At 37.0% G+C, this 16,210-nt stretch overlaps 1 protein-coding gene across 6 annotated transcripts in view; it reads right to left on the reverse strand.

Annotated features, from left to right (window-relative positions):
• Window positions 1–16,210, reverse strand: part of ESRRG (estrogen related receptor gamma) — a 545,400-nt gene that overhangs the window by 145,033 nt on the left and 384,157 nt on the right. The gene's annotated exons all lie outside the window — the stretch shown is intronic.

Below are 16,210 nucleotides of genomic sequence, written 5' to 3' on the forward strand. Positions count from 1 at the left end.
GGAAATCATACTCAAGGTGGTCCATGATCAAAGCTGAATTGAACAGACTATAGTAGATGGGTTAACATACTGAGCAGAATAGTGCATTACAGGTAGTTCTCAACTTATGACAAAAATTGACCCCAACATTTTTGTTGTTAAATGAGACATTTCTTAAGTGAATTTTGTTCCATTTTACGACATTTCTTGCCTCGGTTGTTAAGTGAAACTTGCTTCCCCATTGACTTTGCTTGTCAGAAGGTCGCAAAAGATGATCATGTGACCTTGGGTCATAAATATGAACCACTTGCCAAGCATCTGAATTTTGATCACATGATCCTAGAGATGCTGCAAAGGTTGTAACTGTGAAAAATGGTATAAGTCACTTTTTTCAGTGTTGTAACTTCGAACAGGCACTAAATGAACTGTTGTAAGTCAAGGACTACTTTTCAAATGAAAAGTAAACCAAGTGCTTTAGGTCTTGATGGAGGTGGATCCTCAATGTATTTTTCAGTAGCTTCTTTAAGAATGAATCAATAGATTCATTCATGAATCGATAGACTATAGTTTCTATAACTGAAATATAGCTTTGTAGAACTATATAGCTCTATAGTAAATTATTGCATGGGAAAGGACAGAAGTCCATGCTTAGTTCAGTAAGGACAATTGTCCTTGAAAGTCCTCCTGGATATTTTTTTTCTTGATGTTCTATAAATGAAAAAAGAAAACTTGTACTAAAAATGTGCTGTTCAAGCACCCTTTACTATTACGTCAATTTTAATTAGAGTTCACATTTCAAGTACACTAAAAATCAAAGGTTCCTTGTATTATTTTTCTTTTTTTTTATTAAAAATGTTTGTAGATTCCTAGTTCAGCCAAATACATACAGTATAGAGTTTTATAGAGCTTTTATGGCTTGGCATTTTCCCTTTATGCTTTCAAAGACAAAAGCAATGGGATCTGAGAGAGAATATTTTTAATCAAATATACTATATTATTTGAGGGGGAAACTATTAATGATAGAAATTGGAATGTGCCTAGTTTTTCTAAGAGTTGGGAAAAAGTTCTGTAAGGAATAATAACATATCAGCTTGGCAGCTAAGGCTTTTTAATTCAGGAAACAAAAACAACAGTACAGTTTATAATACCTTCTGATTGCTCTTTAGAAAACTTATTTAAAGTTCTTATTTAGTTTTCAGGCAATATAGTTTTCTCATTTACAAGCTTACCTCTAACTGACTGAAAGAATAACAAACTATGTGTAACTGAAGTGCAAGGGCATAATTTGCATTTTTTTTATACTTTCGCAACAAAAAACTCAGCAACATAAAATATAGTGTGATGTTTTAAAATGAAAATTCTTGCTTCGTGCAGACAGTGCCCTGAAGTAAGATTCATGTTAGCCAGAAGTTTCTATACTTAACCCACATAATACAGGAATGTTTAGAAGTGCTTTTGTGGGCTTTCTAGCAATGTTACTAAACCTACAGCTTTAAAATAATACAATCAGAGGTAAGCTTGAGGAAATTCAAGCTAATTTATTTTATTTATTTATTTTATTTTATTTAAATAAAAATAAAAGTGCCAAAAGAAATAACATTTCATGTACCTTATGATAAGCTTTCCTCTCATTATAGCATATAAAGTCATTGTTGACTATTTCCAATATAAATTTCTTTTATTTCTTTCCAATATAAATGGCAAAGCTACTATTCAGATCAATGTAAAAGCAATCCTAAAGGATGCTGACTTTTAGATAATGAGAAAAGTAGGTTATTTCCCTCTGACCCACAATTATTTTATAAATGTGGGTACGTGGGTGTGTGTATATGTGTATTGACGGTGAGACACTTTCATTTTCTTTTCTGAAGTAGCCAAGTTTATATAAGGACAGCAGAATAATTAAGGGAGAGAGGGAGGGAGGGAGGGAGGGAGGGAGGAAGGAAGGAAGGAAGGAAGGAAGGAAGGAAGGAAGGATACTATCCTCTCCTATTTAATATCTAACTGACAAAGTCAGTCAGTATTTGAAGGAGGATATGCTTCTAGACTATATGCTGATACCTCCCTTATCATAAGCCACTTGGAACATTATGTTATTTTAGGCTCCAGAACAGCTCAGTTTACTAGGCAGCTCATTAATTCTCCTTGATCTATCTTGGCTATCAATACTTTCTGTGATAAAAAGAAGTTGGTAAAATAGATAAGGAAGTTATCCATATTAGAATGTAAAGAAATTTCTTTCACTACAAAGGCTCCAGTAATGAAGTCAGCTACTATGAATAATGTATATGTGGGGGGGAAAATTGAGCTTTGATAACAATGTTGAAAGCCTTAGTGCCACATTAGTTAGATGTGTGATAAAATAAAAAAAATGAAGCTTACATTTAATTAGTGGGAAGATGCTGGCTCATGGGTAGATTGCATCAATATCTTACACTTTTTGTATTAACAAATAACATGAGAAAGGTATGCCCCCAAACAGGAAGAATAAGAAAATAAAACCTGTTCCAGCCATATTTTATCTTTTGACTTATACCCATTCAAGTTAATATCGCTAGAATTAATAGTATTAAAATTATTGAAAAAAATGTGTAAGAGCAAAGTGTAGATTTGGTGATTTGCAACACTAAGATCAGGGCTAGGCAAATAATTAAGCACCTCACCCTTATATAAACAAAGAAATGCATAGTTATTGAAGGAAAATATCCCCAAATATTTGAGTGCAATTCCTACAGAATTACAGAATGTATGAAATGGAAAGGATTCTATAGGACAGCACAACTGGGTGCTCAGAGCAGGAATCTACTAAACAATCTCCAACAGCTGGCCATCCAGACCCATTTGAAATCCTCCAGTGAGGGAGATATCACCATTTACATGCAGATTGTTCCATCACTATATGAAAATTATTAACAGGAAATTCCTACAAATTGTACAATGGGTAAATTAGAATCCCATTGTGCAATTACAATAGCAACTGATTCAATATGCGTGGAAAGGCTATCCTTATCTACCAACCGCAAAGTGTCCCATGAGACTCTTATTTGATCAGCTCAGAAATAACCAGGAGCCTCTAAAAAAAGCTCAAAAGTATAACCATTCATGTCACTAGGCAGAGAGAAATTGGCACTTGAGCAGCAGATACTGAGAGAAAGAAAGTAGCAGTGAGTGTGTGTGACAGGCATAATATTCAGGTACGGTGGAAAATATTGTCCCATGTCTAGCTAAAATAAGATTCAATTCTCTATTTCCCTTCTGGATATGAAAGGCAGCGTGGCCACTTCAGCCTGGGAATTATGGTCATCTATGTCTTTTCAAAGTTTTTGTTTCCTTCTGCATGTCCACCCCTTAACTCTATCCGATCCTCAATTTGAAGAGCTGAAGCATTTTTTTCCCTAATCTGTCTAGGACAGGGGTGAAATCTAAAAATTTTCCCTATGGTTCTGTGGGCGTGGCTTAATTGGTGGGCGTGGCTTGGTGGTGAGAAGGCTTGGTGGGCGTGGCCAATAACAATAAATAATAAAAATAATAAAGTATAAAAAAAACAATAAGAGGTACCAAAAATCAACTTTCACACTTTACACACACACAACACAACACAACTGACTCACACACAATGTAAAAGCAGCTGCACTTCACACTTCACACTTCACACAGCCACAAAAAGTTTAAAAACCAACTTGCACACTTTACACACACACAACATAACACAACTGACACACACACAAAATACCACATATAGCTTTCTGAGATTTTGTGTGTTTGTGTAGTTAGAGTGAAACACTACAGAAACACACCAAATCTCAGAAAGCTGCACAAATATTTTATTTTATTATTAAGGTTTGTGGACTTCAATTCCCAGAGTTCCTCAGCCAGGAAAGCCAGCCAGCATTAATCACTCAGTGATGAAATAGATTACCTAAATTAGATTAGTTCTGTTTGGTGCTGAAAATGAAACTGGGGCTTTCTGGCTGGGAAAAAAGCCATGAGGTCGATCAGTAATCAGGTAAGTGCCTTAGAATCTTTTAAAAGGAGGTTTTCTACATGTTTTCTACAGAAAACATGTTTTTTAAAGTTCTGCTGATGAGGAACTCAGATGAGATTCACAGAGTAGCCTTTAAATATTTTTTTTTAAGTTTAAAGGCTCTGCCGATCTCAGCTGAGGGGCAGGATCCTCAAAGGCTTTTTTTTTTTTGCTTTTAAAGGCATGCTGAAGCAAAACCTTCCTTTAAAAGTAAAAAAAAAAAAACAACCTCTGCTGATGGTGTGGCTCAGCAGAGGAAGAGGACGGGGCCAGGGATTTTTGCTACCAGTCCTCCTAACCAGCAGCTGCCATCGCTACCGGATCGCACGAGCCGGTCTGATCCGGGAGCATTTCACCCCTGCTCTAGGACATCTTTTCTCCACCTAGCCAACTTTAAGACAGGTGAAGTTCAATGCCCAGAATTCCTCAACCAGCAGCTTTCCTTGTTGCCAAGGTTTCAAAATGCTAGTCTAAGGTAACCCATCCAGATGTTTCTTTTAAATTCTACCCACTCTCAGAGGAAATTTCAAGATACATGTGGTCCTCAACTTACAACCATTTGTTTAGTGAGCGTTTAGTTACAATGGCACTGAAAAAGTGACCTATGACCAATTTTCACACTTACTACCAGGGTTGGACTTCAAAAATTTTAGCAAGGGGTTCTCTGTCCGGTTGCTGGGTGGGCATGGTCATGGTGGGCATGGCTTAGTTATGGTGGGCACATCCCGCACCATGGTGGGGGGGGTCTTTTTTGCCCTCCCGAGGCTCCCGAGGCTTTCCTTGAGCCTCTGGGAGGGTGAAAATGGCCCGTTTTTTGCCCTCCCCAAGTGCCCTGCATTTACCTGCATCCAAAATGGGCTGCGTGGGGACTCCTGGGAGGGACAGAGCAGGGTGGGTTGGGCCAGCCAGGAATGGAATTTGGGGTTCTCCAAATTGCACAGAATCTTAGCTAGAGGTTCTCCCGAACCCCTGCAAACCCCTAGCAGCCCACCACTGCTTACTATCATGGCAGCATCCCCATGGTTATATGATCAAAATTCAGATGCTTGGCAACTGGTTCATATTTATGATGGTTGCAGTGTCCCTGGGGTCATGTGATCATCTCTCACAACTTCCTGACAAACAAAGTCAATGGGGAAATCAGGTTCTCTTTACAACCGTGTTACTAACTTAACGGCAGTGATTCACTTAATAACTGTGGCAAGAAAGGTCTTAAAATGGAGCAAGGCTGACTTAACTGCCTCACTTAGCAACAGAAATTTGGAGCTCAATTGTGGACGTTAGTCTAGAACTACCTGAATAGCTATAAATGTCCATTTTTAGAATACATTTTCTACATGAATATTATGTAAATATTTATTTATTTAATATCCTGCCTTTATTATTTTTACAAGTAACTCAAGGCAGCAAACATATGTAATACTAATGCAGACTCCAGGCTACCACACAGTGGCATTTTGCCAGCAGTGAAGGACTGAGGGATAACGACCTCAAAACATAGAAACCAGGGATAAAAATTGCCACTTTGTCCATTTCCACTTTATCTTCATAGTGGGGCAAATCTGATTCCAACCTAGATTTCACTTTGACTAATGCTGCTTCCTGAAAAATTGCTGAAAAACCAAGAGATTGCTAAAGACTTTGAAATAGGCAAATCTATTTTTCTCAATACATTTTAAGTTATGGGTAGAACAGATCTCACTGGAGAAGAGCCTAATGCTGGGAAAGACTGAGGGCAAAAGAAGAACGGATGACAGAGAATGAAATGGCTGGATGGAGTCACCGAAGCAGTAGGCATGAACTTAAATGGACTCCAGAGGATGGTAGAGGACAGGAAGGCCTGGAGGAACATTGTCCATGGAGTCGTGATGGGTCAGACATAACTTCGCAACTAACAACAACAGAACAGGTGCAACCTAGGGGCACATAGAACCGACCAGCATATCTTTTCTGGTCCTAATAACCCTCCACAATGGATGTAGGTGAAAGAAGTGCTTTGCATTTTGAAATATTTAGAGAGGTTTATGGGTGGGGGATTGGTACATTATGTCTTGCAAAGATATGTATTTTATCTCAGCGGTGTGACTGATAGGTTGGATGCCTGATGCTGTACAATTTATGTATATATTTTATTTATTTATTTGATCGATTAGTAAATAATTCTTTGGATGTCTGATAAATGCATGACAACCACCTCTACCCTATTTATGAAAAAAGACTTTCAGAACCTTTTTTTTTCAGATCCCTGCATAAGCTTGAAGAATATTATGGTTGCTTGAAGGAGTAAGGTCATTAAAACTAATGTGAACCAATAAGTAATCACATAGAGATTGAATAGCAAAGAGGTGTTATATTTAGATATATGGGAATGTCCTGAACATTGGGGGGAAATGTTATTTAGCAATGAGAAAGAAAATACACACAGAGCTTAATTTACATAATAATTACATAATTTACAGTCACCCACCTGTTATGTGTTAAGTAGCAAGATGATGCCAATCCCAATTTGAAAAATGCTGAACTAAATAATAATTTCTGAAATAATTGATGTTTACTGTATTACTGGTAATAGCAATAATACTTATCATTTATAAATTAATTTATTTATCATAACTTATAAATTATCAGCTAATACTTTGATTTTTCAAGACAACTTGTTACATTCTTAGAGGACATTCTTAGGGAGGAAATGGACAGAGATAAATTTGTTCTTTAGCTATAAAAGCTTCACAGATAAGGTGAAATTTAAATCAAGTGCCTGTTGCCTAAATCAGAATTAAAATATTTAAACAGTATTAAGAACATATTTAAATACCTCTAGTTAGATTAATGACTTGCAGAACACTAAGCCAGTCCAATGAATTTCAACAGGACTTTTTGGTAGGTAAGTGACTATGAGCATGCTCCTGGTTCGGACTGGATCTCCCAATCCAGTAGCGATGGGGGTGGGTGGTTTGGAGAACCAGTAGCAAAAATCTTCCCCCCCCCCAGCTGACCTGCGCAATCATCAGAGTTTTTTTTTTACTTTTAAAAGCATTTTTTCTTCGGCCAAAATAATGCTTTTAAAAGTAAAAAAAACAAAAACCTGATGATCGCGTGGCTCTGCTAGGATCATCAGAACCCTTTAAAAGCATTTTTTCTACAACCTCTTCAGCTGAAGAGGTTGTAAAAAAAAACTTTTAAAAGGCTCCTGTGGTGATCCCAGCTGAGTTGCCTGATCATCACAGGATTTTAAAAGCATTTTTTTACAACCTCTTTGGCCAAAGAGGTTGTAGAAAAAATGTTTTTAAAAGGTTCTGGTGATCAGGCAAGTCAGCTGGGATCATCAGAACCGTTTAGAAGCTTTTTGTCCTCTGGCAATCCCAGCTGAGTTGCCTGATCATCACAGGCTTTTAAAACCCTTTTTTAAAAAAAATAAAGCCAAAGAGGTTGTAGAAAAATGCTTTTAAAAGTTTAAAAAAAAATTGGCCACGCCCACTTAGTCACATTACACCCACCACCACCTCCAAGCCACGTCCACAGAACCGGTAGTAACAAATTTTACATTTCACCCCTGGCTATGAGGGTTAGTATATTAAGTATTTGATGTATCTATACAAGGGCTTTATTTATTTATTAGATCACTTGTTTGTATTTCACTTGTTGTACAGTAATTACTGAAAGTTTAAAAGTTTAAAAAGGAGGAAACTTGTTTAGTATTTGGTTAATCAACTTGGAGAAATAGGGCAACACAGGCAAAACAAATCTGTCATTTCTTCTTTAAAATGTTCTTGGAAGGAAATGCTGATGCAATGAGTTTTTAAAAAAACTTATATAAGGAAGGTGAATAATTTAGTCAGGTAATGATGAATTCAGGTTACACTTTATGTCAGGTTCATTGGACATCTGCCACGTTTGTACTGAAGCCAAGAATGAAGTATGGCCTTTTCTTTTACTTAAAAATATTAGCTAAAAAAATCTGCAAACCCAAAAAACTGATTTGATTTTTTTATGTTCTTCAAGACAATCTTTTAGATTTTACAGCATATTATTAACTGATCATTGTGTAAAATGTAACTTTTGGAAGACAGAAACAGAATATATTCCCCTCATTTCAAAGGTTTTTTTTTCTTTTTTCTTTTATTCAATCTTATTCGCAGATTTCTTGGCAAGGTATTTTTCAGAAGTGGTTTGTCATTGTCTCCTTCTTAGGGCTGAGAGAAAGTGACTGGCCCAAGGTCACCCAGTTAGTTTTGAGCCTAAGGAAAGTTGCCAGGCACCTGCCAAAACTCGCCAATGTCTAAACTCTATTGTAATTAATCCACTTCTGAATTAATGCTGATATAGAAAATGACAATTATAAATCCACAGTTTACACTAAGTTCAGAGTGGCATCTATTTCCCATTATCGCAACTAAATTTGTATCTAACAGTTGGCTTAACTTCCTCAATTGTTACTTTCTAAAATCATTTTTTGCAGAATAGAATTACAGTTTCTCTATGTCTTGAAGAACATTTCATGATTAATAATAGACTCATTTAACTAATCCATGCAACACATTTAGGAGTATCTGTCTCATCTTGTACCTTTAAAATGTATTAGATTATACCTCCCATAATACGGTAACAGAACAGCAATATAGACATTTTTTTTAAAGGTTCTGGAATTTATTTCATCCCTTTTGCCCTGGATCTTGTTTTTCCTTTGCCGTGGATATCAGGGCTAGAATACTCAAAGGAAGTGTTCCATTGTTCACAAGAACTTGGTTTCTCAATAGTCTAGGGCAGAGGTCTGCAAACTTGGCTCTTTTAAGACTTGTGGACTTCAACTCCCAGAGTTCCTCAGCCAGGGAAGGTTGAAGTCCACAAGTCTTAAAAGAGCCAAGTTTGCAGACCCCTGGTCTAGGGAGAAACAGGCGGAAACACAAAGAATTGGCATTTGAGGAATGGGAACAAGTATAAACTAATAGCATTTTTCCTACCTCAACAAGCCATGGGTGGGAGAGGGTAGATCTAAATGATTATAGAGTTTCTCCAATTTAATATTGGAAAATATGATAATCACTAAGATACGACAAAGCTGAGCTCGAGGGACGAGTCAAATGTGTCATCAGTCATAGTCCCTTCACGCCCACAAAAAATCTAAGTCCAGATTACTTTGAATTCCTTCTACTCTTATCTCCCGCTAATTTCCCTTGGCTGTTAGTAGTTCAGATTCTTGTACAGAGCTTAAGCTTGAAGTTAATATCTACACCCATTTGAACTGTCTGAATCTCGTTTTCCTGGCAGTTGACATTAATGTACACCTAAGTGTTGATGTCCTCCCACCCCCAATGATGGCGCCCACATATTTCTAATTGCTATTGCCAGTGTGCTGCTCCAAGAATGGCATATGAAGGGTACATGGGGAAAGGATTTGTTTATGTGCATAGTGAATAAATACAGAGAGCTAAATTTAAACAAGATGAAAACTAACAGTCAATTACAGTGAAGATTTTGGCTCAGTTTGTGATCTGTCACCAAATTGCCTTGCCTTGCTTTGAGTTCTATCAGTTTGATAGAATAGAATAGAATAGAATAGAATAGAATAGAATAGAATAGAATAGAATAGAATAGAATAGAATAGAATAGAATAGAATAGAATTTTTATTGGCCAAGTGTGATTGGACACACAAGGAATTTGTCTTGATAGGAACTAAAGTGGTAGTACTACATGGCAGGGTACAGATTAGCTATTCTGAGTGGGGAAATCAATTGGCCAGTTCACTGTGGAAACATTGGAGCCAAGATTCATTTTGAGTATGAATAATACAATTAAGGAGAAAAATTAGTTCTATGGAGTTACTTTCAACAATAATGGTTTCTTTTGTCTATGAAATCACTCAGTAGTGTATCACACCCACAGAACAGAGCTAATCAACAGTAGCATAGCAGGGAAGTAATCTCATGCAGGACATAGTGAAACACACTGCATTGGCTTATATCTTGCTGTCTCATATCTAGTATATATTTAGCTTTCCATGCGAGAAGAAACAAATTCTATTGTTAACATTTCAAGGCATGGTTTGGAAAGAAATTTGCCTGTAAATCTGGAAAACTATTTGGCAATTACTACATACTAGTTTGAGTTATCCAGCTATTAATCAGCATTCTCTTTACACCTGATAAAGATATATGGGAATGATGTGATATGTGTCTCATTCATCTGCATGGCTGCTGTAAACAATATATCATTATATAACAATATAACATTGACAAGGCATTATCTGACTAACAATAATGTATCTTCCCAGATTCCATATTTTAGGAATGTTACCAGCAAGGGAACCACTGTCTTTTCTTGCATGAAGAACAACATTGCCTTGCAGCCAATAAAGTAATCCACATGCAAGACAACAAACTCTATCAGTAAGTTAATTTAACTCCTCTAACACCACAGCCTTTCCAATATATCAGCTTGCAAACATATGAAGGGTGATCACAGATTCACAGAACTTAAATGGGGCAGCACCAACTAAGATGGAAACATTTTTTTCCTACTTTCTATCATACAGTTCCCAGTGTACAAATCAATGAGTTATATGACAATACTTTCTGACTGAACTGTAACAATGAGCTTAAATAGGACTAACCTTGAAAACAGCCTCAGATTTGCAATTGATACAAAGCTATAGTACAGAAATTAATTGGGATGGATCATATGGAAAATACACATACAAATATGGATCATGTGGAAAATACAAATTTTGATTGTTCTGACTAACTGTTCCTGTGCTTTTATGCATGAGCTGTTTATGTCATGTTTAATAAATATAGTACTTGGATTGTCAAAGAACTATTATCTCAATAAGGAAATTTGTTTATTGATGAATCAAATTCCTTCTCCTCTCATACATAGGTTTCCAACACTCACAAAAGTAATGAAGGTCTTCTAATTAGAACCATAAAGAGGACATCAGAATTGCCAAGCCATAAACCAGTTCTAATATGCCTGCCATCTGCAATGATTAAAAAGTGTTATTTGGCTATAGTTTAATGGAGGCAATATCACAACAGGGATAACTAAATATTCATATACCATATATTTTATGTGGATGGGAGTGATTAGCAAGAACTAATGGGTGCATAGAAAGTGAACCTACTAGTAACCATGGCTTTATTATCTATAAACTATCAATTTCATTAATCTCGGGTTGGCAAAATGGTAAGGTACAAATAAAACAAATAAATTTATCAATAACTGTACGTGGACCATTAATGGCACTATAGAGTTCTCAAGCTCAAAACCCATTCCCTGAATAAGCTTCAAACAATGGTTATGCTTCTAGCTATTTCCTCCTACCAAATTATCAATTTTGAGATTTTATGTCTGAGGCACCTCAAACTATGGTAAACTTCAACAATGAGACCTAAGCCTAAAGACGACACAGTGATATCCAATTGAGTTCAGTTGAGATATCCAATTGAGTTCAATTCTTTATTTGCTTACACCTAATTGACAGAATCTCACCAGAGTAAAGCTATAACCTTCTAACACAGAGGTTCCCAATCTTTTTCGCCCGCGGCTCCCCCGGAAATCCGACCTGCAACTGCGCATGCGCACCAGACGCCCCAGAAATGGCGCATCAGCGCCAGACCCAGCGGGCGCAGATATTCCGCGGCGCCCCCATGACGATAGCGCGGCTCCCTGGGGAGCCGCGGCTCACACTTTGGGAATCACTGTTCTAACAGATATACACTGGGAAATTCTAGGCTGAGGCTATGCTGAACCTTTTCCTTCTCCCCCATCCAGTTCAGGACTATAAACTGTCTTGTTTGAACCCCTCTGTGGAATGTTCTGCCTCCCGGGAAGCCATGTATTGCTGACATTCTCACCCATTCCTTCTCCAGCTGCACATTCCATCACACCAATTCATCCAGCATAAAAAGTGTGCAATATATCTAGATGAAACTAGATTGGGGAAGACTTGTCCATTCTTTCTGTCTCACTCTCACACACACACCAACACACACACACACCAACTTGGCCAATCGACTATAGATTGGTTTTAGAGCATCTGGCAAAAGTAGGAACAAGCTACCATGACATTTAAGAGGCTGATTAGACAATCAGATGTTAAGTCTGCCATGAGAACTGTTCCATTTGGCACATTACATGGTATATAAACGTATGCACTGGCTTTCATGATACAAGGTTATTTCGCTAATTATTGATCACTCTGTTAGTTCTATCCAATGGTGGGATTCAGATGGTTCGCACCTATTTGGGAGAACCGGTTGTTAACTTTCTAAGCAGTTCGGAGAGTCAGTTGTTGGAGGAAATCTTGTTTTGGTTTTTTTCCACTTTACAGGGCTAATCCTGTAAGGAAGGCAGGAAGGAACATTCTGGTGTTTTTCTAGCCTAATCTTTATTGCCCTGCTTCCAGAAACTGCCTCTCTGGTTAACCCTTATTACATTGCAACAGCTAAGGCGAAGCGTCCATCGATGTGAGTGACGTTGAGTTGGCCACGTCCACACGGTCACTTGACCACCGAGCCATGCCTACCCAGCTGATCATTAGGGCAAAGAACCAGTTGCTACATTATTTGAATCCCACCATTGGTTCTATCTAATTAGTCTTTTGACATGCCCATGAACTAGAATATACCTGTATCATGATTTGCTACTGAAACTACTGTCAACTTTAACTGGTCACTACAACATAAAAGGTCATAAGTTCAAGGCTCACTTAATTAGGCAGAGCTAATTCTATGTAATTAGCATTCTGTAATATAGGGACATCTTTCTCTGTTATAATTCTAGGGCATTATGTTTTATGCTTACTGCCTGTAAAGAGAAATTTTGAATTTTATTTACTTCTTTATTTAAAACATGCCATTTTTCAAGTTTCCACTGAATACAGATAAAATTGACAAGCTCTAAAAATCAATGCACTATTTTTAGAACTTGCTAGTTTTCACTTTTCTATGATGTGAAGTCATCATAGTTTGGGGTAAGATATAAATTGAGAGGAGTAGCAATGCATTTTGAATAAATGGGATTAAAAATCATGGAAATAGATGCAGAAAGCGAAAGGAGCATAATATATTGCCTATAGGACTTTTGGGTTAAAGCATGCAACTTCAGGTGGCCTTGAAATAGTCACTCTTTTTGCTGTTATGATAGGTCATAGTTAATCTGGTTCATTGCTTTTGTTTTCAGAGAAACAAAAGTTGACCAGATCCAGGCAATTAATTTGGCAGAAACTATTACAACTCAAGAAACAAATGACCTTTGATGGGATCCTTAATGCTCTCTGAACTTGGTTGTTTGCTTGCTGAAGTTTCATTGTCCAGCTAAAGATCATCATACCGGTTAATGTCTGTGAGCAATCAACCAGGTTCAAAGAGCATCAAGGCTGCACATTTCAATCCTGAGCGGTCTCTCTCTCTCTCTCTCTCTCTCTCCCTCCCTCCCTCCCCCCCCACTCACTCACTCTCACACACATACACATTAGTTAAATAGGAATAACAAACAGATGATTCAACTATCTTTTTCACCTTATGCCCCAAACTATAAAACAATAGTATAATCCCACGCTTTTAAAAAATCTATCCATAAATACAAGAAGTAAAGATTCTACGCATAATCTTTATTGAACACAACTTTTATCCATAAAAAAATGAGAATTCAATATGTTTCATGTTATTCTGCATTTAGCATGCTATAATTTGGGCTCAAGCCTCTAATCACAATGCTATTGTTTCTACCACTGAAGATCAAAACTCTGTCTAGAATAACTAGGCAGATGTTTCTCCGAGAAGTCTTGAATGAATTTTCAGTGCTACATGGTCGTTGGCTTTTAGTTTTAGAACTGCAAAGAAATCTTATCCAGACCAGTTTGGATTTGGATTTGGATTGTGACCTGTTTTGTGCTCTGTTTTATTTTTGATGCCTCTGCTTGAATTATCAGGAGCAACATGTTCTCTGCAGGGATTTTCTGCAGCTTAGCGGGGAGAAATCGTAGCTCAATGACAGAACATATGTTCTGCATTCATAAAGTCCCAGGTTCAATGCATAGCATCTGTAGCTAAAAGTGTCAGGTAGCAGCTGATGGCAGATCTTTCCATGAGCCCCTGGATAACTGTTGCCAGTCAGAGTAAATAATACTAGCTTAGATGGGCAAATAGTCTTAAGGAAGTTTCCCAATATTTCTTTTGTTTTGAGGTTTATTCTGTTATTTTTCTGGGTTAATGCCTGATAGATTATTAAAAACAATCTGACGACTTTGGGGTTCTTTTTTAACTGTATAATTATACAATAGATATATTGGAATCTATAAATGTGTATTAGACTGTCAATTTATGATTAGTGGCTGGAAAATTCTAGCCTAACTTGGTAGGCTTACCAAAATGGGACAGCAGGAATGCGGAGAATGTAACCTAGTACGTATTATCAACAGACATTATGAGAGCTAGAGATAAAAGGAAATCTTTTTTTTTCTCTTCTGTGACAGTGGCACTGAAAGAGAACATGAAGGGTGTGAGAGCTGACCAGGTTTAAATTCTGAATGACCATTCAGAACGCTAGCTAAGAAGTTTTCAAGTAATGTACACATTACCATTTTTTGATATACAATAAAGATATAGAGTAGTCTTGGCAATATGCATCCGGGTCTTTATGGAAGGCTGGTGAACATTTTCTTTCTTGTTACTGTTATTTTATAACTAAGCAGAGAGCAGTAGTTTTCATTAGTAATCATGTCCTAAGCATTGAAGCAGGAAGAAACTAAACTAAAACTCTACATATTTCAGATGGGAACTTATTATTGGTTTATTTATTCAATAAAAATTCATTTTTATAACCTAGAGTAACGCATAATATCCTTAAGGAGCCTGCACAACAATCCAAAATCTATCTTACCTGACGATGCGAAAAGATCTAGGGGAGAAATAAATAGTATTTGTACCACTCTATAAAGCCTTAGTAAGACCACACTTATAATACTGTATCCAGTTTTGGTCACCATATTATAAAAAAGATGTTGTGACTCTGGAAACAGTGTAGAAAAGAACAACACAGATAATTAGAGGGCTAGAGGCTAAAACATATGAAGAACGGTTGGAGGAATAGGGTATTTCTAGTGAAAAGAAGGAATAGGGGTGACATGATAGCAGTGTTCCAATATTTGAGGGCTGCCACAAAGAAGAGGGGGTCAATCAATCTATTTTCCAAAGCACTAGAAGGCAAAACAAGAAACAATGGATGGAAATTAATCAAGGAGAGAAGCAACCTAGAAGAAAAGAGAAATTTTCTAGCAGTGAGAACAATTAACCAGTGGAGCAGCTTGCCTTCAGAAGTTGTGGGTGCTCCATCACTGGAAGCTTTTAAGAAGAGACTGGATAGCCATTTGTCCGGAATGGTATAAGGCAGGGGTGTCAAACTTGCGTCATCATGGCATTGTCACATGACGTATCACAACTTTCCCCCCATTTGCTAAACCAGGCATGGGTGTGGCCAGCACGTGGTGTATCCAGCCTGTGGGCTGAGAGTTTGATAACCCTGGTATAAGGTCTCCTTCTTGAGCAGGGACTTGGACTAGAAGACATCCAAGGTACCTCCCAACTCCGTTATTCTGTCAAATTTCATGAGATTTCAATAAAAGCTCCTGTAATTGTTGCCTTGTGATTTTTGGCAATTTCACATAAGAACTTGCCTGAATTATCACAATATTTCTGCTCTTTTACTTATAAAATGTCTGAGCTAGCATAATTGCTTGATGGTACAAGAGCCAAAAAAATGGTTGATCCCATCATAGCCTTTAATACTCAAGCTGTACCATTTCTATAAACAGAACTACTTAAGGTAGGACATGAAATTACCTTATAAATAAAACATAAGAAATCACACAATAACCTGATTCATACAGTATGTGATAAGCTATAGCATACCTTATTTGATTTTGACTTAGTGGGTTATATGATCCTAATGATTACGCTTTATAAAGTATGATTTAAAGCTTAACGTCTTGTGAAAATGAAGACAATGGATGAATGAACAATGACAATGAATGTAGCACAGTGTGCAAGAATATCAGCTGTAATAGTAGAACAGCAATCATTACAAATATTTTAAAATTTAGCTAAAATATGTAAAAATTACTTACAAGGCTTATTTGCTAAATTAGCATCAAAGAAGTACATTAATGTGTTAAATTATAAAATGTATTTTGGAGCTGGTCATCTTAT

The sequence above is a fragment of the Ahaetulla prasina genome, chromosome 1 (assembly GCF_028640845.1).
Source record: "Ahaetulla prasina isolate Xishuangbanna chromosome 1, ASM2864084v1, whole genome shotgun sequence".
In the NCBI taxonomy this organism is placed as follows: Eukaryota; Metazoa; Chordata; class Lepidosauria; order Squamata; family Colubridae; genus Ahaetulla; species Ahaetulla prasina.